The sequence below is a fragment of the Lissotriton vulgaris genome, chromosome 5, assembly GCF_964263255.1.
Source record: "Lissotriton vulgaris chromosome 5, aLisVul1.2, whole genome shotgun sequence".
Lineage (NCBI taxonomy): Eukaryota > Metazoa > Chordata > Amphibia > Caudata > Salamandridae > Lissotriton > Lissotriton vulgaris.
Window position 1 is genome coordinate 1,252,985,665 of NC_141693.1, and position 27,417 is coordinate 1,253,013,081.

The window sequence follows — 27,417 nt, forward strand, 5'->3', positions numbered from 1 at the left end:
TCACCCTCAACCACTCACCCTCAACCACTCACCCTCAACCACTCACCCTCAACCACTCACCCTCAACCACTCACCCTCAACCACTCACCCTCAACCACTCACCCTCAACCACTCACCCTCAACCACTCACCCTCCCTCACCCTCACTCTCACTCACCCTCACTCACTCACCCTCAACCCCTCACCCTCACTCACTCACCCTCAACCCCTCACTCACCCTCACTCACTCACCCTCAACCCCTCACCCTCACTCACCCTCAACCCCTCAATCCCTCACCCTCAATCCCTCACCCTCAATCACCCTCACCCACCCTCACTCACCCTCAACCCCTCACCCTCAACCCCTCACCTTCAACCCCTCACCCTCACTCACCCTCAACCCCTCACCCTCACTCACCCTCAACCCTCACACAGTGCAATAGGTCTCAGACCATTTCAGTTACAGCTTTAAGAAATGTTTATGGCTTTTTTTATTTGTAATTCTTTAGCATTGGCTACAGGAAACAAAAATGCTAAACATTTACAAAAAAAACCCATAAACAATTCTAAAAGCACTAACTCTAATGGTGCGAGACCTATTGCATTTCCAATGCTTGTTACAGTAGTTCACTGACCGTGTCCCCCTGTTGAGTCTGTCATGAGGTAAGAACGCGTGCAGTAGAGGATGCTGGTTGCGTCGAGAAAAAGGCGCTTAGACCCATCACTTTCTGAAAATTGGGCAGACAGTTGCTAGCACAGCCGACTTAACTCAATTTCCCAGTTCTCCAAGACATTTCTGACTAACCAAATGTAGCGTGACTAAACTACATAACCTGTGTATCAAAACCATTCAACCAGTATGATAGTGTATCACAAAACTAAGTTTACGTAATAAAAATGTGGTATGGGCCTACTTGCAATCCTTCCTTTTAAACCAGTGGAACGTAGATATAGATCCTTTATGCTGGCATTGCCGATTATCGGCCCTTGAGTGTCCACACACACACCACTCATACAACCACAACCACACACACAACCAAAACCACAATCTCACACACACACACAAACCTCCACACACACAAAAAACCACACACATGCAACCACACACACACACACACACACACACAACCATACACACACACACACACACACACACACACCCATACACACACCCATACACACACACACACACACAATCAGTGCACGCTTTCACCAGGCACACACACCACCAGCCGTCAGTGCACGCTTTCACCAGACACACACACACCACCAGCCGTCAGTGCACGCTTTCACCAGACACACACACACCACCAGCCGTCAGTGCACGCTTCCACCAGGCGCACACACCACCAGTCATCAGTGCGCAATTTCTACAGGCACCCACACCACCAGCCACGTTGCACACAGCAATTGTTAACGCATCCACAATTAACTATTGTAGCAATCGCAGTATGGCACACTTTACTTTTAAACATATTCATGTAAAGCGCAGCATGCCAGCATTGCTACAAAAATAGATACACATTTTTTTGGCCTACAATTTATAGACTTTTGTTGCAATTGGTGTTGCAATATATATAGCTCAAACTTAATTAATGCAACACCTATTGCATTGCAAATGCTTGTTTTATATAGGCTGTTTCCTGAAGTCCTTGAGCCAGATATATATATATATATATATATATATATAACACGCTGGTTTTAATTAAAACTTAGTCAAGACAGGTTTCAAGTAAATAAGTAAAGATTACAAAAACCCCACACAGGAGCAGCCTCCCTGCTGCTCAGCCTGCATCCACCAACTGCCACTCCACACATCTCCAGACCCTAGCATCCTGTGACATCACACATATCCAACATTCATCAAGTACACCAGCACTCACTCTGGCTGAGCAGTAGGGAAGAGACAAGTTAGTTATAACAGTCCTCAACAGACATAGGTATCAAAGTTGAAGTTTAGTGGTGGAGTGTAAACAAGTGAAGAGTACATGACCATATAGTATTGGGGGCTTAGATGCCCAGGTCAAACAGGATTACTTTAGAAGCCATCCCAGATTCATTGGATGATCATCCAAATACCTTAGAAGTCATTTACACGTCATCAGACATCATCAAGCTCTTGAAGTCATCAGCAAAGCTAGAGAAGCTCAGCCTGATGATTTGAGGATGACTTGAAAATGATTATCTGATGACTTTAGTAGGTGTCATTATTCGTGATGATTTAAGGATGACTTCAAAAGGAGTACCTGATGACTTTAGAAGGTGTCATTATTCATGATGATTTAAGGATGACTTCTAAATGACTCTCCGATAACTTTACAAGATGACATTGTTCCTGATGACTTTGGGGTGATTTGAAAATGAGCATCTGAATACTTCAAAGGTACTATTGTGTTTTCAATAAGATGTTTTTGCGCCTGGTGATTTTAACAGGAATTGCTTGTCTATTTAAAGAGCACGTCCACCACTTTGGTTTCAGTTTTCCAGAAAAATGCAAACTGTTGGATGATTGCACAATAAATTGCAGATAAACGCAAAATGTCATATACGTTTTCTATTATACACAACAGAGCATACAATGTGCTTTAGCAAACTGTATAAATCAGTGGTTATTTTTTTAACACATTTATTGATTTTTTGTCACTTTCTTTTTGTACCAACCAGGTAAGATAAGCATCCACTGTAACTGTAATGGACTCCATGTACCTTAGGTACATCTCCAATTGGATACTGGGTCACACTTATAAGCCCCAGTACTGTGTACTATAGGTACCCAGGGCATATGTGCACCCAAGGCCTACCAGGGGCTGCAGCTTGTAGTATGCCACCCCTGGCTGGCCCTACTAAATTGACACAACTGGCTGATCACTCAGCTGGGGCAGAGTGGTGTAATCACCCTTTGCTTAGATATAGTATACCTATATCTAAACCTATATAGACACATATATACCTATAAGTCACTCCTAAGGCAGGCCTTAACAATCCCGAAGGCAGAGAGTGCTTGGTATTATGTGAGATGGTGCTCTAGCATGAGCTGAGCCTGTCTGCAGCTTTCGGAACCATGTCCTTATAGCTGTTCTATGATATAGCCATACCATATACTTTTAAGTGCATTATGATCCTCGCGGTCATTGCTAACTTTGGTTTGGCTTTATCAAAACATGTTGTGTAAGGTGTCATACGCTTTGTAATAGTACCCCCTCACCAAACCCAAACACACCCTAAACCCTAAAATTAACCATGGCACCCCAAAACCCAAACACACCCTGAACCCCCAAATTAACCCTTGCACCCCAAAACCCAAACACACCCTAAACCCTAAAATTAACCATGGCACCCCAAAACCCAAACACACCCTGAGCCCCCAAATTAACCCTTGCACCCCAAAACCCAAACACACCCTGAACCCCCAAATTAACCCTTGCACACCAAACCCAAACACACCCTAAACCCTAATATTAACCCTTGTACCCTAAAACCCAAACACACCCTAAAATTAACCCTGGCACCCCAAAACCCAAACACCCTAAACCCTAAAATTAACCATGGCACCCCAAAACCCAAACACACCCTAAACCCTACAATTAACCATGGCACCCCAAAACCCAAACACACCCTGAACTCCCAAATTAACCCTTGCACCCCAAAACCCAAACACACCCTAAACCCTAAAATTAACCATGGCACCCCAAAACCCAAACACACCCTGAACCCCCAAATTAACCCTTGCACCCCAAAACCCAAATACACCCTGAACCCCCAAATTAACCCTTGCACACCAACCCCAAACACACCCTAAACCCTAATATTAACCCTTGTACCCTAAAACTCAAACATCCTAAAATTAACCATGGCACCCCAAAACCCCAAAACACCCTAAACCCTAAAATTAACAATGGCACCCCAAACCCCAACCACACCCTGAACCCCCAAATTAACCCTTGCACCCCAAAACCCAAACACACCCTGAACCCCCAAATTAACCTTTGCACGCCAAACCCAAACACACCCAAAACCCTAATATTAACCCTTGTACCCTAAAACCCAAACACACCCTAAACCCTAAGCTTAACCCTGGCACCCCAAAACCCAAACACACCCTGAACCCCCAAATTAACCCTTGCACGCCAAACCCAACCACACCCTAAACCCTAATATTAACCCTTGTACCCTAAAACCCAAACACACTCTAAACCCTAAAATTAACCCTGGCACCCCAAAACCCAAACATGCTCTAAACCCTTAAATTACACCTGGCCCTCCAAAACACAAACCCACCCTCAACCCTAAAATGACCCTGTACGCCCTAAAATCCAAAAGCCCTACAAACCCCAAAACTGTTTATGAATGCAGAATGACGAGAGGCGCTGCTGTGATTGCAAATGATACTTTCTGTACACCCAGGCTGCACTTCCTTCATAGAGTATTTCCATGGAATCCGATTGTTAGACTTATTAGACAACTGCGGACAGACCTGCTCATGGCCCTAAAGAGGAATGGTCTTGCAAAGGAAAACAAGCTAATTTGTAGAAGTCCTTGGGACTGCCGAATTCACTCCATCACAATACTAAAATACATTTGTAAAAAGCACAGCTGCCTCGAACACAGTGCCAATGGAGAGCAGCTCTCTCTCACTCTTGCATATCCTGATCCTGAAGCCGGTGGATTCCTCGTGCAAAAGCCTACGCACATCCGGGAGCGCCGGAAGTGACGTTATTGGTCTGCGGCAAGAACGAATACCGTGAGGGCAATGGCCATAATGGACGTTGGATCGGGATCAGTCTTTATTTTTCCAACTACACTTCCAAAGCATCACAAGTTCATCGATCCCAGCGTGCATACTCCGGTAAGTGCTGCAGCTGCTAGGTAGATGTTAGTCCATCGGGGCAAGCTCCACGGATCTGCACGCGCCCATATCCTGGGTCAGCCCCCCGATTCTAGCGCAGCTGCCTTCCTTAAAAAAGAGCGGCAGTCCTCCGCTCTCGGTCCCAGCTGCTCAGTTTCCGTCCCAGACGAGCTTCCTCATTTTTCGGAAAGCACGAGTTTTCAATAAGTGGGCCAAGATGCAGCTCCTTGCATATAAAGAAAAAAGGACAATTTCTTTGGTTGATGTGGCACCCGATGCGTTGGCTGCACACTTTTCCAAGCTGAGGGTGTACGCCTGACCGGTGACCGGGTGGCCCACTAAGATAAAGGTGTGTGCTTCGTGTTAGTGTAATGAATGCGTTGCAATGTGTGTGCGTGCGTGATTGCGTGTGTGTTTGATGTTTGTCTGTATCAGCATGCCTGCTTGTTTATGCACCTTTTGTGTTTGAGCATGTATATTTTGTGTATGTGTGGTAGTGCGTGCCTGTGTAAGTTGTGGAAAATTGCAAAAAGCCTAAAAAATGTTTTACAGCAAGTTCTTCGCCGTAAGGAAAAATAAATTACTGCCCGTGTATTAGGTAGCTAAAGTTTTCGCTTAGTGTTAGTTCGGAAATTAACGCTGGGTACAATGTTGAGATGATTTCTTCTAAATCATGCGACATTCTGCATTTCATCTGAAATGTATCCGTGTCACAAGCACATGAGATTCTTCAAGAGAGATAGGGACACGAAGTACAGCATAAGGTCTTGTGATAATCTGGGACAGTTCCCTCTAAAACTGCCAGGGGGAAACCAAAACATCACATCATACCAGCCTCACGCACGAACAAGCAAAGCAAACATGATGAAACACTGGTCGCATATTCATTTAATTTTATTTCCCATGACTTTTAGTACAGAGATATACAACATCGGTTGTTTCCTATATGGATGCCTGAAAGCATTTAACATTTTATTTGCAGCTTATTTGCATAAAGCAAATGTGCAAACGAAGAATATGTTCTGAACAGTAAAACACAGGGAGGTGGAGCGTCAACATAGGAAGGATGACTTGCACAGAACCCACTCCCTTCTCCTGTGAGATGCAGGCCTCGCTTCTGCCAATCAGATTTCTGTTGAGAAGGCTGCAGGCTCCTACTATACTAAGGCCAACAAAATGGCCCCTAATACCGATAGAGCGGAAACGACAGACTCTGGCCAAATCGGTATAAATAGAGATGTAGTAGAAACGCGGCTTGTGGTATTAGAGTGTGTGATAAAATTGATAACACAAGTTAAAACAAATGAGCACCTTTTAGCAGGCGAAGTCGCGGTTCAAAAGTGAATATTTGCTAGGGTACAGCCACTGCAGTTGACAAAAGACTTTCCTCCTGCCAAAGATGCTAGTCAGTTCTCGGCACTAAATTCAGGAACTGCTGGCACGTACTTCCGTTATCTGGCTTTCGCCAGGTCTCTAGAATAAGGCCTATGCAAACGTGAAAATGTATGCCTTCTGAAAATTAGTTAAAATTATATGAAATTTAATGAAATCCACTTATGTTGGTATCTTGCATGAAAATTGAATGTGTGGGTGGGCATAGCTCACGTTCAAAAGTCATGAGATACACTCGAGCTGCACACAAGAAAATGTCTCCTACGAGACGTTTTCTGCTTCAGTCAGTATAAACTGCGAGATTTTGTAGCCACAAAAATGGATAGAATGTAGCAAATGTCATATAACCCGAAATTTGGAAATTTCACGAGCATTATAAAAAGTTTTCATGTGCCTTCCAGCAACAGAAGAGTACTGGAGCAGCATACAATTGGCTCTTCCCTCATTAATATTGATGAGGCCTTATGCATTCATGAGATACAATGTAACCTATTAGAGAAGAAAAGCCTTTGCCGCCATCTGTCGTAGGTTGTAACTAGCCACATGATTTGGTGCAGTTTCCACATTTCGAAAGACTCTACACCAGTGGCATAACAAAGGCCTCTGGAGTACAGGGGGTCCCGAACTCCAGGGAGCCGCTCAGCACAGTAACGTGGCCTCAGAGCTCCTGAGAAAGTCTGGAGGGCAGCCTCTCAATGTGATCTGCAGGGGTCTCACCTCAAGTTTCATTACGTTATTGCTCCACACTATATACAAACATTATTCCTTCATTTGAACTTCTTCGTTATGTAACTTCACCTTAGTGTGTCATTTCAACTGTTAATTTCACACCCTCCTTGATCCAAGGCATTGCCATACCATGAATCCACATTCCAATAACAAAGCCGTGTGCATCAGAAGGAGAAAAGGACTGCGCCGGGATGCCCCAGGGTAAGCTGAGCGCATTATAAGTTTCATATTATTGTGTCATTACAGCGCTGCTCACTGAGGAGCATGGTGCCAAGGCACAAATAAGTCTGCTTATCCCTTTTTCCGATGTAGGCTTTTTCTCACAAGTTGATTTTTCACCCTTACTTGCCACAGTCACTCATTTATGCTTGCTGGATGACTTTCCATTTGATAACAAGTGCAAAATTCCCCCAAAGATGACCCCGTCTGCCCACTACCACACATAATTTACCCATCATATCAACGTCTTTAATGCATCCTCTGTCACTTGCCTCTCTCCTTCGCCCCCTCTCGCCTTCGCCCCCTCTCTCCTTCGCCCCCTCTCTCCTTCGCCCCCTCTCTCCTTCGCCCCCTCTCTCCTTCGCCCCCTCTCTCCTTCGCCCCCTCTCTCCTTCGCCCCCTCTCTCCTTCGCCCTCTCTCTCCTTCGCCCTCTCTCTCTCTCGTTCTCTTTCGCTCGCGCTCTCTCTCGTTCTCTCTCTCCTGCGCTCTCTCTCTCTCCCTCCTTCGCTCTCCTTAAGAAATCAGGAAACAAACATATCTATTTTCTCTTTAGAGCCAGCCTGTGTTAAAAAGGAGAAACAAAAGAATAACCATTTCTCCACTCTACTTGGATCAGATAAATCAGATAAGTACCTATGTCCTTCTAAATATGTATACCATCATCCTACCATATACAAGATAGACGAGGATTCTTTGGTTAAATATATCTTTCTTCTCTCATTGTATTCTGTACAGGACGAGAGGCCGAAGAAACTCTGGTGCGAAGAAACAGCTACACAAGCATGTACCTCTGGCGAGGGAACACAGAGGCGAAGGAACCCGGAAGAAGATATCAACGACCTGGGAGAGGAAGACCCGCGTGTCAGGGCTGGAACATGTCAGAGGTGTCCAATCAAGGATCCACAAATTCCTGACTGCAGGACAACAGGACCCGAACAAGTAAGTCAACAACACACAGCGAGTGCAGGAAATGCTAGGCAGAGCTGTGACTTATGCAAAGCACATTCTTGTCCCTGACTTCCCAATTTATTCACACTTCACTCCACCCCGCTCCCTGTCTGCAAATGGAGAGGGTGCGACTGACAATGCCCCTACCCTGCTGTCCTTGAGTCTGAGTATGGAGCTCTGTGCCTGAGCCTTGTTCTATCTAATGCCACTAATGGTGTGTGTTTAGGGCCTTGTTTTTTGTGAACCAGGTTTTCTGTAATTGATGCATTCATTCATGAGATACAATGTAACCTGTAAGAGAAGAAAAGCCTTTGCCGCCATCTGTCGTAGGTTGTAACTAGCTACATGATTTGGTGCAGTTTCCACATTTCGAAAGACTCTACACCAGTGGCATAACAAAGGCCTCTGGACAGTAACGTGGCCTCAGAATTACTTCTTTTTGATGCTGAAAGGAGGATGTAGCGTGGATCCTTGTTCAACAAATTTGAAATGATTTAATAGTTGCAGTAAGGCAATTAACATTCAGTCGAGCTGGGATTGTGACAATTCATTATACATTGTGTTGTATGTTTGCATATGTGAGGTTGTATCATAACTGAACGATGACTCCATCATTGCTTAACAGCTGTTTGCAAAAGAACAATAAGAGCAATGGGGGTGCCTTGTAATTTCTTAACAGTTTGTGCTGATCTTGTGCTACAAATGGCATGGAAATCTGGCGCAAAGCCTTGAGTTGGGATTTCATTTGTAAATCTGTAGGTCCAGGTGTGAGGTTCTCAAACTGGATAAATGAGTGATAGCAAACTGCACTTACAAAATATACTGTGCTCGCAGCTTTAATTTAGACTGGATCAACTCCCTAATAATTAGATCAGTTGGTCCTGGTCCTAACACTTGGTAGTAAGCTCCTATTTTGATTTCTGGTCACTATGCTAGTTTCTTAGACAACTGTTTTCCAAATATGATAATTGCAAGTACAGTTCAGACTCACCCTGGCTGCCTCAATGATGGTTTTGTAAAGAAATTTGGCACTGATTACTTTCTGTTTGCAGAGGAAGCTTGCCCGCGTCTAGTGAACAGGACTATGGCCCATGCTTGTTTTAATGCATCTACATTTGTACAGTCTTTATCAAGTACCCCAGCATTTCAAAAGGGTGAAAGAGCCAGAGAAGACACACTGCTACTTGGGGCTAGAACTGTCATTGTGGACCAGGGGCTCATAGTTCATAAGGGAACTTTTTTTTTTTCTTCAGCTTCTGGCCCCCTCTTCATCAATGCTTTGCTCTAAGCTGTGCCAAACTTTGACCAAGTGGCCTTAATGTTTCACTTAGGAACCATGTAACCCTAACCATATCTCATCTGGCAGACTGTATGAAATAATGGAATTGGAACTTTTGATAGGCAGCCCAGCCGTATTAAAAACCATAAATAATGGTGGGAACATGATACTGATGTATGTTATTTTGTTTTTCCAGAGTTTATGAAGTCTGTGTGCAGTGCCAACGGCTGGTCATCACTGGACAACAGAAGTATGAGAAGGAAGCTGGCTATAAAAATTTGCAATGCCAGAAGAGGATTAAGAAAATCTCTGCATCTAGAATCAAACCATGAAGTTGCTGGTTTTCGTTGAGCTATTTGTTATTGTTGCATTAGTCTGGCCTTTCTTCCCCGGATCTTAATTTTTTTTCTGGATGTTTTCTCTTGTTTGGTATCCTGGCCCCTGTGGGGCCAAATATGTGCTTTAGATAAATAAAATTACATTGAAACCTCCCTTTTGATAATTTTTTTCCTTTACCACTATTTTGGTTAGTGTTTTGCAAATGGTCACCATGTCAAACAGCGTCCGATAATGCTCTGTACCTCTAAATAAGGCAAATCCCAGTGAGTCAGGAGTATGGGAGTAGTGGCACATGTTAAGCTGATCTGAATGCAAAGGTATAACTGCTGCAGGCCACTTCTTTTATATAAAGGTGCTTGTGGTATTTCTGCAGCACAAACATAGCCAAAAATAGCAACTTGTATTTTATACAAGTGTCTACCTCTCACTTTAGAGTTTAAAAAGTAATCTTTCCAATGCAGGACAAATAATCTAAGTATTAGGACCAGATTTAGAGACGTTTTGTGTCTGGTTTGCTTGAGTTTATAATGCAGACCTGATTCAAAATTTTCGGGATTTGCAAACAAGAGCAAATTGGTATTTGGTACAATATTTATTTATTTATTTATTTAACGATTTGTAGAGCGCCTGGTGACCCGAAGGCATCCCGCGCTATAATGTTTGATTTATCCAGAGGAGAGGGGAGGGAAGAGGGAGGGGACATGATAGACATGGAGTTTATTTAGGAAATAGGAGCGTTTTCAGTTTTTTTCAACACATCCGAAATGGGAAAAGTTTCACTTTTGTGTACACATAGTATTTTTTGGGTTATGGAAGGGTACCCTTCCATTACAAAACCTAAGTACCAGAGTAATTGACTTCCATCCTGAAGCGGTTATAGAATCATCCAGGGATAATCATCAGTCATCCTTAAATTGTCTAGAGCCCATCCAGGAGTCATTCTCACTCATCCTGATGTTGTCAGTTAGTATTCGTGGAGTTGTAAAAGGTAATCACTCCCTGTCAGTGGAAGTCATCAGAACACCATCCTAGCGTAGTTTTTGTGATTACAGTAAGAGTCATCAGAACACCATCCTAGCGTAGTTTTTGTGATTACAGTAATAGTCATCAGAACACCATCCTAGCGTAGTTTTTGTGATTACAGTAAGAGTCATCCCATTTAAATAATCAGCCCTGTGGGCAGACTTCAGGATGGCCTGGGATGACGTCCCCAGGAATGGCTGGCTGAAGCCATCCAATGACTTCAGAATCACTCCAGGATGATCTTCCTTTTTGACTAGGGATGGCAAGCGATAAAAGATGAATTTCTAACAACTGCAGTCTAGTGACCTCAATTTGCCCTAGCACCCCATGACACATATTGTGTATACAAAATAACACGTTACTAATGCTAAATTAAACACAAACTACTATGACCTGCTTGAGACCACAATTTTGATAAGTAAACCTTAATCTTACCGTTGGAAAGAACCACGTTTCCAGTTCTGCCCTATCCAAAAACATTGCCAGTCGAAAGCATTTCGATGTATTTTAAATACGTGTCCTTAATTCCATGAGCACAGCCCCACGAGCTTTTGTAGACGTACGGTACCGGGACAAGAGCTGGGGTTTCCTGACAGATCCTATCTGCGTCACTGGTCGGCTTTCCTGGGGCACTACCGTAACCTCCACCAAACATGGTGCGGAATGATTGGCAAGAGTTTAAAAAATAAACCACCAAAGCGTGGCTCGGACGAAGGACACATAGTTGTAACAAATCAACACGACGGGATAGGATCAGTATATGCAACCTTATGGACTTACTTTAAGTCTATAACAGACGCGAAACGATGTGCACACTCCTCTCGTCTCCGACCGAAGTTTCTCAAAGAGCATGCGCATAATCAGCACGGGGTTTCTCCAAGCAGACGGCACGGGCTTCCGGTTAAAGGACATAAAAGGCAACAACAATTTTTAATACAGAAGTGCCGTTGCACCTGTTCGTTTCATCTTCTTAAACAGAGGTTATGAACTCATGATGGATTATTTTAATGTAGATAAAAGACAACGTGTCTCTAAATATAGTTACGGTGAACAAGTATAAAAAATAACGTTTTTAGTCACTTTATGTAAAATTTGCAGGTCTATTTCGTAACGCTAAAGACGTTTCTTAAAACTGTTTTCATCGTCCTGTTGCTTAAAGTGTTATTTAAAGTAAGCAGTCCATTTTGCAACGAACGGGCGCTTTCAGCAGTGTCTCAAAAAGAGACAGAACACCTAGCATATGTCCCAAAAATACATTAGCATGTGCTGCTCTGTGTAGAATGTAACTGTTAACTTCCTAGGAGGAAATATGTTTATATACGCCTAGCATGGGCGCCAGACGCCATTCATATAGAATCATTAAATTAAGAGTGACGCTCATTGAATTTGTAAGTGATTCTTTATTCTAAGACGGAGCGCCGGGTACACACTTCTGCTCTGCTTGAAGCGGTAGGCGCCAATGGTTACAAATGGCCGCCTTCCGCCTACGCGTGACGTGTTTCCTGTTCCGCCTAGCGGAACACTAGTGCGCCAACGCAGGTGCGTCACCACATATCTCCCCCCTTTACACATCGTGAATCAACAATAAAAGTTCTTACTTCCAGTCCATGTTAAAGTCCCTGAATCTCTCTGGTGTCTTCACTTCTCTTCCCCTTCTGGTTCTCACCTTCATCGTTCCCTCTCTGCACTCCTGTTCCATGCTCTCTCTGACTTGCGTACCACTCTTGTCTTTCATGTCCTTGTCCATTTCTTCGTTCCTTCCACTCCTCTGTTCTTCTTGCTCTCCTGCTCCGTTTTCCTCCTCGACTACTTCCTGCTGTCCTTCATCCACTTCCACGTACCTTCCTCTGTTACTTCCTTCTTCCCCATCACTTCCGACATTCTCTAGACCATCTTCCACATCGCATTCCACTTTTATCCTCCTGCTGCACTTGGCCATCCTGTCCTGTGACCATACCTTTCCGTCACTTAGCAAGGCTGATCGGTCATACGGTTCCAAGACTTGTAAAGGCGGCGAAAACTTGCTCTCACCCTTTTTCTTATGGACTGCCAGTTTGACTCTAACCCAGTTCCCTTTGTCCAGCTCTGCCTCCTTTACTTTATGGTTCTTATTGAAGTGAGTAGTGTAAATCTCCTGTGCTCTTTCTAGGTTTCTTCTCACTATTGCCGGAGACCACCTACTCTGTATCACCAGCTTTCTCCACGCCAGATTGTCCTTGGTGAACGCTTCTCTCCCTCGCAATATTTTGAACGGGCTGTACCCGGTGCTGCCCGGGGTGATCCTGTATGCCCATACCATCTTCTCCAGTTCCTTCTCCCAATCCAACCCATCGTTGATGGCCGCTTGGATGGTTCCCATGATGACGCGGTTGAACCGCTCCACTTGGCCATTCCCTGCGGGGTGGTAAATGGGTGGGTGTTTAACTTCAATTCCATTCCTTTCGGTGAAGGTTGTCCATCTTGTCGAGGTGAACTGAGGACCGTTATCACTAACAATGATCTTGGGAATGCCCTCTCTTATGAATGTGGATTGTAAGAAGTTCACCACCGCCTCAGTGTCCATTGTTTCCCTTACTTCGATCTCAGGCCATTTGGAGAATTTGTCCACCAGCGCCACCACATACTTCTGAATCCCCGTTTTGTTTTGGACCGGCCCCAAGATGTCTACTGACAGTACTTCCCACGGGCCATCCGGTATGGGGAACTTCCCCAGGGGTGGTCTTATCATGGTCTGAGATTTGTCCGCCTTCGCACAGGATTCGCACTGTCTCACGTGCCTTTCTATTTGCATATCTACAGCCGGCCACCAGTAAGCCTGTCTGGCTAGGGCTTTGGTTTTGGTGATGCCCTGGTGTCCTTCATGTAGTAATCCCATCAGGTGTTCCAGTATTCCCTTGGGTGGTATCACTTTATCTCCCCTCAAGAGGAAGATGGAGTCTTCTGCCAGAGATAGTTCCTCTCTGACTTCCCAATATCTTCGGAGTTCTTCTCTTAGGTGCCTCTTTTCCGGCCACCCGTGGACCACGTATCCTTTAATAGCTTCCAGATCCTCATCTTCTTTGTACGCCTCCTCCCATTCTTGTCTACTTATCGCTTTCTCTGTCTCTTGGATCGTGGCGACCACGTAGCCTGCCCATTCTTGATCTTCCAGGTCACTCCTCGCTTCCATGGCAGCTGCTCTGCTGAGAAAGTCAGCTACCTTGTTTTGAGGTCCGGGAATGTGTTCCATGTCGTAGAGAAAGTCTAATAGGCGCAGGGTCATTTTTGCGATCCTCGGCGTGGCGTGCGCATGGCCGCTCGATGTTAACACACGGACCAAAGGTTTGTGATCTGTTTTTACTAAGAATCGCGCTCCCCACAGGTACTGGCGGAACCTCTCCATGGCCCATACCACCGCCAGCATCTCTTTCTCCACCACGCTGAACTTCTCTTCGTTGGGGGCCAGAGACCTGGATGCGAAGCTGACTGTGTGCAAGTCTCCCTTGTCCGAGCGCTGCATTAGGACTGCTCCCAGTCCTCGGTCACTCGCATCGGTCGTGAGGATTGTCTCTGCCTGCGGATCGAATCCTTTGAGCGGGATAGCGGTGCTCATTTCTTTCTTTAAGTTTTCGAACTCTCCTTGTTCCGCTTGACCCCACTGGAATCCGTTCCTCTCCTTGAGCAGCTGTCGTAGGTGGTGCGTTTTGGAGGCAAATTGTGGTACAAACTTGCTGTAGTATTCGGCCATTCCTAGGAATGACCGAACATCCTCTTTTTTGCTCGGGGTGGGTGCGTCTTGAATGGCCTTCATGTTGGTCGCCTTGGGTCTGATTCCTTCTTCACTTATTTCGTGCCCTAAGTAAGTGACTGATTTCACTCCCAATCTGCATTTTGACCATTCCGCTGTCAAGCCGTTGTCCTGTAGGATCTTGAAAACCTTGTGGAGCTTCTCATTGTGGTCGTGCATGGACTTCCCCATTACCAAAATGTCATCCTGAAAGAATTGGACGTCGACCATGCCTCTCAACAATTTATGCATCATCTTTTGAAAGACTGCCGCTGCTGAAGCTAGGCCAAATGGCATCCTTAGGAATTCGTAGCATCCAAATGGCGTGATGAAGGAGGTGAGGTGTGTGCAGGAAGGGTGTAGCTTAACTTGATGGTACGCTGAGGACAGGTCCACTGTGGAAAACCACTTGATGTTTTTGGTCTTGGACAACATCTCGTTTATGCGTGGCAGTGGGAATTTGTCAACAAGTATGTTTTTGTTCAACTCTCTCAGGTCCACGCATAATCTGACCTTTCCGTTGGGTTTGTGGGCCACCACTAAGGGGGAAAGCCACTCTGCACTTTCTATGGCCCTGATTACTCCTTCGTTCTCAAGCCTGTCCAATTCCTGCTGCACTGCCTCCCTGCTTCTGAAAGGGATGTTCCTTACTTTGTGCATCACTGGCTGTGCCCCTTCCTTCAGTCTGATTAAGTGTTTGTATTTCGCCAGCTCCCCAATTTGGCCATTGAATACTCTTGGGTACGCTCTTCTCCACGACTCCACATCGTCACATTTCTCCATGTCCATCAGCAGGATCTTCTCGATGCCCCCCGGATTCAACTGGATCCCTAAAGCTCCCTGATCTCTCCAGCTCAGGACTGAGGGGCCTTTCTCTGCGACATACAGTTTGCATATCGCCTGTCGGTCTCTGAATTCGAACGACAGGGGACAGTACCCCAACATTGGGATCCTCTGCCCAGTGTACGTGACTGGACGCAAGTCCATAGGACGCAGTTTCTCACCGTGTGTAGATGCGAATTTGTCTTCCCATACTTTCCTTTGGATGATCGAGATGGGGGCTCCGCTGTCCGCTATCATTTCTAGCGGTATACCCCCAATGTGCATGTCCAACCGGGGCTTGTCGTTGCCTGAGTCATCCATCTCCAACACTTGGACGTCAATATACAGTATTTCCTCCTGGTCGTCAGTACCCTCAGAGTCATTGGTATCGTCTTGCTGTTCTCGGTCAACGAATTTCACTGTGGCCCCCTTTGGTTTCCTGCGGCATACCTTCTCATAATGGCCAAATATTCCGCAAAACGAGCACTTCGCTCGGAACGCCGGGCACGCTTTATCATTCCCAAGATGGTTGACACTCCCACATCTGTAGCAGCTCGGACGTCCTCCTTTTCCTCCCCTCTGGTCGGTGGAATAGGTGGACTTCTGTTTCCTGCCCTCGGGTTTTTTCTGTGGCTCCTTTTGCCTCGGGCGGTCTCCTTTCTGTTGCGCCGATATCTGGCACACCGACTGCGTGCCTCCTGAGTCTTTCTTGGCTGCTTGGGCACAGCGTTTTGAGAGTTCGGCCTTTTTGACCATGGCCCAAATTTCTTTGAGTGGTGCATCTCCGTTTACCCACAGTTTGTCTTGGACATGGGAGCTCGACGTATGCATGATGATTTGGTCTCGGATGAGTTCGTCGTGTAGCGCGCCAAATTTGCAAGAGATGGCGAGCTTCTGTAGGGCGACAACATATTCATCAACTGTTTCGCCACTCTTCTGTTTTCTTTGGAAGAAATTGTAGCGGTCAATCGCGACACAAACCACAGGCCGAAAGTGCGCGTCCAAGTCGGCAATGGTGTGGCTGAAAACATCGTTGTCCGCTGCGTCTCTTTCTGCTTTCACAATGGTGTCGTAGATTCTTATTCCCTCCGGGCCCAGGTTGTGTAGCAAGATCTTCTTTCTGCGTTTGCTTGAGTATGGAGCGCCTGCCTCCTCCTCTAAGGCATCGAGGTAGTTGAGGAAGTACCTTTTCCAGTCCTCCCATTGTCTCTCCGGTTCCCCTGGGTTGGTCAGGAATGGCACCAGTTGCGTGAGGGACGACGAGTGTGCTGCCATTCTGCCTTCTCTGTTTCTGAAGGGTTGAACAGCGACTGTCTTCCCTTGGGGGCTGCCCGGAGCGTTGTGCTTGGTGGGGTCCCCTTCTTCTGGATCACTCTCACTGTCTGCTCGTAGTTGTGCGTTGAAAGGGGTGAGTGGTGGTTGCGCCGTGGCCCCTTCTCCTGTCTGCACTCCTACCGACTCTTCAGGGCGAGTGTTTGAAGACTCTCCCTTGCCCTCACTCTGTTCCGCCAGCTTGCTTGGCGGTCCTGCTCTCCTTGGGGTGTTGCTCCCCGCTGCCCCTTGGATCGCCTCCGTTGGCGCGGGCTCAATCGCTACGCTTGCTCGCTCTTTCGAGCCTCCGTGGCGCCTGGTACCTCGTGTCTCTGCAGGCCTACCTCCGTTGCTGTGCAGTCCTGCGTGCTTCGTGAGGGGTGTGCGCCGTGTGGAGCCAGGTGTAGGCCTCTGCCACGCTCCGTCCTGCTGATCAGCACGTGGGGATCGAGTCCGCCGAAGGGATCAGCGTTTTCCGACCTGGATAGCCGTCTGCTTGCATCTGGGTTCTGAATCAATCCCTTAGCCTTGTCGCCATTATAGAATCATTAAATTAAGAGTGACGCTCATTGAATTTGTAAGTGATTCTTTATTCTAAGACGGAGCGCCGGGTACACACTTCTGCTCTGCTTGAAGCGGTAGGCGCCAATGGTTACAAATGGCCGCCTTCCGCCTACGCGTGACGTGTTTCCTGTTCCGCCTAGCGGAACACTAGTGCGCCAACGCAGGTGCGTCACCACACTTCAGTCTCAATTTCTAATTTTCGCTCTAGCTACCAACGGACACTGAGTCTGTGTCTCAAGTGGGCAGTAACTGCGCATATGATGGAGTATAAAATAAGCATTGGCAAAGCCAACCGGTCTAATGAATCTATATAAATCGACCATATAAAGATATATAAGAAATGGAAAAATAGAAGTGTGGGTACTCTGTATCAGAGTTCTTCTTGTCTCTGAGAAGTGTCTGTACTCTCCAATTAAAAGTATTGGATCTCTCTTGAAAAGTGCAGGTACTGTCCCTCTCAAAATAAACAAGCATTTGCAATGCAATAGGTCTCGCATTTACGCAAGTTTAAGCTATTGCCATTGTAAATGACAATGCGTTTTATTTATGTTTTAAAACCAAAACATAAAAGGCATTGTCGTTTACAATGCAATAGCTCAAACTCGTCTAAATGTGAGACCTATTGCATGACAAATGCTTATTTACTCACTACGTCAAGGAAACCCAGAGACAAGCGAATCACACACCGAGGGCATCTTCACAAGCCAACCAAGAGACACGCAAATCAGCCCCTCACACACTGACAGCATCTTCACTAGGCCACCCCAAGGCAAGCCAATAAGACCGTCATACACCGAGGGATCTTCACTAGGCCACCCCAAGGCAAGCCACGCACACCATTACACACAGAGGGAATCTTCATTAGGCCATCCCAAGACAAGCAAATCAGACCCTCTCACATCAACGGCATCTTCACCAGGCAACCTCGAGACCCAGACCCTCACAAATCAATGGCATCTTCACTAGACCACCCAAGGCAAGCCAATGAGTCCCTCAGACACCGAGGGCATCTTCAGTAACTTACCCTAAGAGTAGACGTGCAGATGCGATAGGGCCTGGTCCTGCAATGGAGCCCAAACGGTTACTAATGGCATGCGAGCTTTGCACCAACTAGTAACTGCATGGGAATGGGCAAACTTCCAACTCAATATTGTCGTGTATGCGGAGCCCCGCAAGAACATCCCCTGGTGAGGCACACCAATTTAGATCACACGGAGGTGCTTCTGTTTTGAGTTGTAAATCTTTATTATTTCATTTCTATTGTTATTTGCGAATGATCCCTTTAAGGATAATTAACTTCGATATTCAACAGCATATCGGAAGATGACCAGTGTTATAATCCATTTCCATTTGAACATTGAGCTCCAATGCATTTCGGGCTTAGGCGCCCTTGATCACGGAGAGCTGGGGAGGAAGCGGAGAGAAGTGACAGTGAGGGAATGTATCGTGTTCGCAATGGTAGAGGGGATCTATCAAAGTGCTCTTATGTGTGGGCTACTAAAATGAGTGCGCGAAGCTAAGGTGCAGGGTGGGGCAAGTGATGGGAGAATTACCGCTGGTGACACAAACAAACTATAAATCTCTAAGCTTTCATTACTCAAACTCTTACTTCAAAGTAACGCGTAGCGTCCTTAGACGTTCTCCATCAGTCATCCGTTTGCCGTCTCAAGCGCGTGTGAGACAGTCGGCTAAATAATTACATCAACAGGGATGACGGACTCGCGCCCGTATGTAACGGGGGCCATGTTGGAGTGGTGGAAACTAACTAGACACCATGTAGTGAAAACATACATGCATAGGCAGATAAACAAAAGTAAACAGGGGTGAAACAGGGGTAAAGAGGACGGTGAAGCAGCAACAATATAGTCAATATTACAGGTAACAGCTAAACTCTGTACGATCATTGAGCCCATGGGGCTTGAGAGTCTGCAGAAGGTAAATCCATTCAAGTTCTCTCTTCAGTAACAGTTTTGTGTTGTCTATGCCTTCTTTTTTGGGCACAATCTCTAGGACCATGAATTTTAATTGAGCGATGGTATGGCGTGCTTCCATAAAGTGAAGGGCGATGCTGGATTTTTCAGTTTTAAGTCTAATATTAGACTTGTGCTCATTCAGTCGGGTTTTGATTTTGCGTTCGGTCTTCCCTATGTATAGTTTGCCACATGGGCATTTGAGGGCGTAGATTAAGTTGGTGGAATTACATGTGGCATCTACATGGAGTTTGATATTGTGTCCTTTCATGGGATGTTGTATTTCATTACCCCTGATTACACTGTTGCAGTGGCCGCAGTTCAAGCAAGGTTGGGTGCCACGGTGTCGTTTGGTTAATTCTGTGGGCATCGCCAATATTTCTTTGATGTTTCGATTCCTGGTGTGGGCAAATATTGGAGGCTCATTGAAGATGCCTTGAAAATCCGGTTCATTTTGCAGTATTGGCCAGTGCTTCCAGATAATCTTTTTGTACGCTGCACTCGCAGTGGAAAATTTGGACACAAGGACCATGCGTTGCTCTGTGTTTCTGTGAGTCTTAGCCAGGCAGTCCTGTCTGGATATATTGGCCACACGACTTTGTGCGTCTTGCAAGACAGTCTCTGGGTAACCACGTGCCCGGAATCTGTTTGACATTTCCGTCATCCGTTGATGAACCATAGTCTCATCAGATACTATGCGCTTGACGCGCAGCATTTGGGAGTACGGGAGATGTTTTTTCAGGGAGCCTTGGTGGAAGCTAGTGAAGTGGAGGGCATTATTTCGATCTGTGCTCTTTCTGTGAAGATCCGTGACGATGCCGTCAGTTGTATTCTTAATGTGGACATCTAAGAAGGCGATGTCAGTGTCGCTGATTTGCCACGTGAGTTTAATCCGTGGATCTTTGGTGTTAGTTTCCGTCAAGAGATTGTGGAGAGATTCTTTAGTATCTGCCCATAGAAAAAATAGGTCGTCAATGTACCGTAAAAATAGTTTGGTGTGTTTTTGAAAACTTGGAATGGTATACAGGTATTTTGTTTCAAAGTTCTCCATGTAGGTATTGGCCTAGGACGGGGCAGCGCAGTTTCCCATAGCCATCCCAGAGAGTTGTAAAAACCACTGATTGTCAACCTTAAAATAGCTATGATAGAGGGTAAATACCATTAATTCCATCAGGAACGTTTGCATATCAGGATGAATGTCACTTTTGAGAAGGATTTGTTCTATTGCCTCGATGCCCCCTGCGTGGGGTATTGATGTATATAATGAGCTCACATCGGCTGTGCAAAACACTAGAGATTCATTGCTGGAAGTTTGGAAATCAGATAATTTTTTGAGAAACTCTGTGGTGTCTTTGATATGACTCAATGATTGAGTGACTAGAGGTTGTAAGTATTTGTCCAAAAATTTGCCGGTGGTTTCATGGATCGATCGTTTGGTAGACACTATTGGTCTGAATGGGGGGTCCATGAGATTCTTATGGATTTCTGGGCACATGTGGATCGTAGGACTTTTGGGATATTCCACGAGAAGATACTTTTTGGTGCGTTCTTCTATGGTTCCTAATTGGAGTGCTTTATTTACAATTTCCTTCAGCTGATTGTGATACTCATTGGTAGGGTTACAGTTCAGAGCCATGTAGGTATCAGTATCTTGAATGTGTTCCCAAAGTTTATTGGTGTACATTTCACTGTCGAGTATAACAAGGGCCCCACCTTTGTCAGCTTTGGTAAGTTTTATGCTCGGATTGTTGGCTAGAGACTTCAACGTATCCCGGTCTTTAATAGTTAGATTGTGAGTTTTTCTTGGTGCCTTGAAGTTGATGTTTGCTGAATCTTTACGAACCAATGTCTCAAACAAGTCGATACATTTGTGACTGGTCGGTGCCTGATAAGTACTTGGAGGTCGTAGACCTTTGAGCTCATCTGTTTTCTCCATGGTTGATGGAGGCAATACGTTATCGAAGAAGTGTCTTAGTCTCAGTTTCCGGGTAAACTTGAAGGTGCTAACCTCAAGTTCCAGGAGATTGGTTGATGTCGTGGGGATAAATGACGTTCCTTTTTCTAACAAATTCATTTGATGGCTAGATATCTGGGTTTTAGAGATGTTGATCACGAGGCTGCTTTCTTTGGTTTCTGGTCTTTTTTGGCAACTGTACTCCTTGTGGCCGGTGGACTTGGGTCTCGCTCTTTTGATCTTGCTCCGCCTGGGTCTTCTGGGGGATCTGGGCTGATCTCTAAAAAAGGAAGGCTAGATGTTGTTTGTTCTCCACTAGTACTGGGAGTGGTAGCGTTGGTACTAGTACTCGCCTGTTGTTTATCGGGTGCGTTTCTGGTGTTTGGAGGTCTTCTTGTTGGACGAGTGGTTGAGTCGGTATCAGATGAGGAAGTATCCGTTTGGGGGTTAAATGGTCGGTTGCGACGTCTTTGGGCGTAAACGTCAGCCCATGAATAGACCTCATAATGCTTGTAGTCAAGCGTGTCGCGACGGAACTTCCTGACTTTGCGTTCGTGTATTTCTTTCTGATACTTATCGAGTATGATTTTGGTTTCATCTAGCATAGTTGTAAGTTCCTCCGCTGTCAGCAGATTCTTAATTTCATTATCAATCTCTTTCATTTCCAACTCCAGTTCCTTGAGGATGCCGGCTAGTTCCTCAACTATTAATAAGATTAGGTCGAGACTGCATTTATTCAAAATTCCGTTCCATTTCTCCAGGAAGGTCTTGGAATTTTTACAAAGAGACGGTTTCAATGAAATGCGTAATCCGCGTGGGATTCTGAGTGCCCTGTGGTAGCGCAATAACGTGCTCGCATGGAGCTTCTGATTTATGTGTCGTTTTGATAGGTAAATTAGCTGCTTCACACATTGCTCTTTATTTCTGGTAGTGGTAGAAGGGCTGATGTCTTCCTCGATCAGCGAGTATATTCGTTCTTTCTCCGATTCATCGTAAGCCAATGTATGCGCTCTGGCTTCTGTGCTTTTACTAATATCATCAAATTGCATGATAGATGTGTGCTACCCCGTCGTAGACGGACTTGTGAATGAACAAATATTGGAGGTGGCAGGGTGCACAACGTAAAGGTAGGTTGGTTAATCAATAAGGTACTTCTGAGTTCTGGGTGCTCTCGTAGGGTGGTGTTATCCGTCTAGAACACCTTCAAATATCAATATTGTCGTGTATGCGGAGCCCCGCAAGAACATCCCCTGGTGAGGCACACCAATTTAGATCACACGGAGGTGCTTCTGTTTTGAGTTGTAAATCTTTATTATTTCATTTCTATTGTTATTTGCGAATGATCCCTTTAAGGATAATTAACTTCGATATTCAACAGCATATCGGAAGATGACCAGTGTTATAATCCATTTACATTTGAACATTGAGCTCCAATGCATTTCGGGCTTAGGCGCCCTTGATCACGGAGAGCTGGGGAGGAAGCGGAGAGAAGTGACAGTGAGGGAATGTATCGTGTTCGCAATGGTAGAGGGGATCTATCAAAGTGCTCTTATGTGTGGGCTACGAAAATGAGTGCGCGAAGCTAAGGTGCAGGGTGGGGTAAGTGATGGGAGTATTACCGCTGGTGACACAAACAAACTATAAATCTCTAAGCTTTCATTACTCAAACTCTTACTTCAAAGTAACGCGTAGCGTCCTTAGACGTTCTCCATCAGTCATCCGTTTGCCGTCTCAAACATCTACAAGCTTGATGAGGTATATTCATGGGCTGACGTTTACGCCCAAAGACGTCGCAACCGACCATTTAACCCCCAAACGGATACTTCCTCATCTGATACCGACTCAACCACTCGTCCAACAAGAAGACCTCCAAACACCAGAAATGCACCCGATAAACAACAGGCGAGTACTAGTACCAACGCTACCACTCCCAGTACTAGTGGAGAACAAACAACATCTAGCCTTCCTTTTTTAGAGATTAGCCCAGATCCCCCAGAAGACCCAGGCGGAGCAAGATCAAAAGAGCGAGACCCAAGTCCACCGGCCACAAGGAGTACAGTTGCCAAAAAAGACCAGAAACCAAAGAAAGCAGCCTCGTGATCAACATCTCTAAAACCCAGATATCTAGCCATCAAATGAATTTGTTAGAAAAAGGAACGTCATTTATCCCCACGACATCAACCAATCTCCTGGAACTTGAGGTTAGCACCTTCAAGTTTACCCGGAAACTGAGACTAAGACACTTCTTCGATAACGTATTGCCTCCATCAACCATGGAGAAAACAGATGAGCTCAAAGGTCTACGACCTCCAAGTACTTATCAGGCACCGACCAGTCACAAATGTATCGACTTGTTTGAGACATTGGTTCGTAAAGATTCAGCAAACATCAACTTCAAGGCACCAAGAAAAACTCACAATCTAACTATTAAAGACCGGGATACGTTGAAGTCTCTAGCCAACAATCCGAGCATAAAACTTACCAAAGCTGACAAAGGTGGGGCCCTTGTTATACTCGACAGTGAAATGTACACCAATAAACTTTGGGAACACATTCAAGATACTGATACCTACATGGCTCTGAACTGTAACCCCACCAATGAGTATCACAATCAGCTGAAGGAAATTGTAAATAAAGCACTCCAATTAGGAACCATAGAAGAACGCACCAAAAAGTATCTTCTCGTGGAATATCCCAAAAGTCCTACGATCCACATGTGCCCAAAAATCCATAAGAATCTCATGGACCCCCCATTCAGACCAATAGTGTCTACCAAACGATCGATCCATGAAACCACCGGCAAATTTTTGGACAAATACTTACAACCTCTAGTCACTCAATCATTGAGTCATATCAAAGACACCACAGAGTTTCTCAAAAAATTATCTGATTTCCAAACTTCCAGCAATGAATCTCTGGTGTTTTGCACAGCCGATGTGAGCTCATTATATACATCAATACCCCACGCAGGGGGCATCGAGGCAATAGAACAAATCCTTCTCAAAAGTGACATTCATCCTGATATGCAAACGTTCCTGATGGAATTAATGATATTTACCCTCTATCATAGCTATTTTAAGGTTGACAATCAGTGGTTTTTACAACTCTCTGGGATGGCTATGGGAAACTGCGCTGCCCCGTCCTACGCCAATACCTACATGGAGAACTTTGAAACAAAATACCTGTATACCAATCCAAGTTTTCAAAAACACACCAAACTATTTTTACGGTACATTGACGACCTATTTTTTCTATGGGCAGATACTAAAGAATCTCTCCACAATCTCTTGACGGAAACTAACACCAAAGATCCACGGATTAAACTCACGTGGCAAATCAGCGACACTGACATCGCCTTCTTAGATGTCCACATTAAGAATACAACTGACGGCATCGTCACGGATCTTCACAGAAAGAGCACAGATCGAAATAATGCCCTCCACTTCACTAGCTTCCACCAAGGCTCCCTGAAAAAACATCTCCCGTACTCCCAAATGCTGCGCGTCAAGCGCATAGTATCTGATGAGACTATGGTTCATCAACGGATGACGGAAATGTCAAACAGATTCCGGGCACGTGGTTACCCAGAGACTGTCTTGCAAGACGCACAAAGTCGTGTGGCCAATATATCCAGACAGGACTGCCTGGCTAAGACTCACAGAAACACAGAGCAACGCATGGTCCTTGTGTCCAAATTTTCCACTGCGAGTGCAGCGTACAAAAAGATTATCTGGAAGCACTGGCCAATACTGCAAAATGAACCGGATTTTCAAGGCATCTTCAATGAGCCTCCAATATTTGCCCACACCAGGAATCGAAACATCAAAGAAATATTGGCGAAGCCCACAGAATTAACCAAACGACACCGTGGCACCCAACCTTGCTTGAACTGCGGCCACTGCAACAGTGTAATCAGGGGTAATGAAATACAACATCCCATGAAAGGACACAATATCAAACTCCATGTAGATGCCACATGTAATTCCACCAACTTAATCTACGCCCTCAAATGCCCATGTGGCAAACTATACATAGGGAAGACCGAACGCAAAATCGAAACCCGACTGAATGAGCACAAGTCTAATATTAGACTTAAAACTGAAAAATCCAGCATCGCCCTTCACTTTATGGAAGCACGCCATACCATCGCTCAATTAAAATTCATGGTCCTAGAGATTGTGCCCAAAAAAGAAGGCATAGACAACACAAAACTGTTACTGAAGAGAGAACTTGAATGGATTTACCTTCTGCAGACTCTCAAGCCCCATGGGCTCAATGATCGTACAGAGTTTAGCTGTTACCTGTAATATTGACTATATTGTTGCTGCTTCACCGTCCTCTTTACCCCTGTTTCACCCCTGTTTACTTTTGTTTATCTGCCTATGCATGTATGTTTTCACTACATGGTGTCTAGTTAGTTTCCACCACTCCAACATGGCCCCCGTTACATACGGGCGCGAGTCCGTCATCCCTGTTGATGTAATTATTTAGCCGACTGTCTCACACGCGCTTGAGACGGCAAACGGATGACTGATGGAGAACGTCTAAGGACGCTACGCGTTACTTTGAAGTAAGAGTTTGAGTAATGAAAGCTTAGAGATTTATAGTTTGTTTGTGTCACCAGCGGTAATACTCCCATCACTTACCCCACCCTGCACCTTAGCTTCGCGCACTCATTTTAGTAGCCCACACATAAGAGCACTTTGATAGATCCCCTCTACCATTGCGAACACGATACATTCCCTCACTGTCACTTCTCTCCGCTTCCTCCCCAGCTCTCCGTGATCAAGGGCGCCTAAGCCCGAAATGCATTGGAGCTCAATGTTCAAATGTAAATGGATTATAACACTGGTCATCTTCCGATATGCTGTTGAATATCGAAGTTAATTATCCTTAAAGGGATCATTCGCAAATAACAATAGAAATGAAATAATAAAGATTTACAACTCAAAACAGAAGCACCTCCGTGTGATCTAAATTGGTGTGCCTCACCAGGGGATGTTCTTGCGGGGCTCCGCATACACGACAATATTGATATTTGAAGGTGTTCTAGATGGATAACACCACCCTACGAGAGCACCCAGAACTCAGAAGTACCTTATTGATTAACCAACCTACCTTTACGTTGTGCACCCTGCCACCTCCAATATTTGTTCATTCACAAACTTCCAACTCACCCTGCGGAGTGTCAGCGAGAGGACAATGCTACATACAACTGTGGAAAGACTCAATGAGTACAACAATGTGTCAATGTGTGGGTAAACACTAGGCTTACCGAGTAAAGAGACAGACCGAGGCCTCTTAGAAAAGCGGGGGGAATGCGGCCTCTCACAACCCACTGACTCCGGCACTCTACCCCACCCACGCTTTCGGTGAGGCCAGAGTGCTTAAAAAGACGAAATGATAACGCAAAAAAATAAAATAAAAGACAACACAAACAGGGAGGGGGTCTAATTTCATTCTAATATAAAGGGACACCCATTATAGACTCAGGCTAGTATCTGGGAAAAGCGCACTTTCACACTTTGCTGCGGGCGCACCTGCTTCCGTAGTTTTTCGTAAGACAGTCGTCCAGGCCAGGGAGCCTGGTCACGGTGCAAGAATTGTCCCATATGACGAAGCTCTCAAGGCAGGTAGTAGCACCAGGCTTCTCTCTGGATCCCGGCTGCCAGTAACAGGCTAGAAGCACCCTCACTTTCGTTTAACTGAGAGGTTTCACTTTCAATGCAAAGAGTCAGCAGAAGGGACCCGCTGCCAGACCCTTAGTTTTGCGGTGCAATTGGCAGCTGATCCCTGATGTTTCTAAACCCGCTCCCATGCGCTCTGGAGAGCTGAACAGAACCAAACACCAAGTGCACATTTCCAGACAGACATTTAAGCAAGCACGGACTGGTGAGAGGAAGAACAGGGGGTGAGAAGGCACGGACAAAGTAGTGCTCACAGTCTAAATAACACGTACCGTACTGTGTAACACTCGAAGTAAAGTGGCCAGTAGCCATGGGAGGGTGCACATAACAACATGACCATAATAGGAGGGACTAACAAGCCTCATAATCAATCAGATGGCAGCATTTACGAAAGAGAATGGCACAAGCCAATTAAAAACATGGGCGGAGAGATGGCAGAGCTTCCACGGAGCTTCCACTCCATACTCCATTAATGCATGCCTCACAAAACGAGCAGCGCATGCGTGCTGCCGCTATAAGCTCGACCTAAAAAAGTACTCTGTGTTTGGGGGTCTGTGTGGTGTGTGTTTTTTTAACGCTTACATGCAGT

At 45.4% G+C, this 27,417-nt stretch overlaps 1 protein-coding gene and 1 long non-coding RNA gene across 2 annotated transcripts in view; one reads left to right on the plus strand and one right to left on the minus strand.

Annotated features, from left to right (window-relative positions):
* Nucleotides 1–11,597, minus strand: part of LOC147712419 (large ribosomal subunit protein P2-like) — an 82,919-nt gene extending 71,322 nt beyond the window's left edge. Inside the window, exon 1 of the mRNA XM_086923105.1 lies at nucleotides 11,535–11,597. The gene's annotated coding sequence lies outside the window, so the exon portion shown is untranslated. The remainder of the gene's footprint in view (nucleotides 1–11,534) is intronic.
* Nucleotides 7,855–9,883, plus strand: LOC147712420 (uncharacterized). The gene is made up of 2 exons (XR_015295995.1): nucleotides 7,855–8,104; nucleotides 9,589–9,883. It is a non-coding gene; the product is annotated as an uncharacterized LOC147712420 (long non-coding RNA).
* Nucleotides 11,598–27,417: the final 15,820 nt, after the last annotated feature.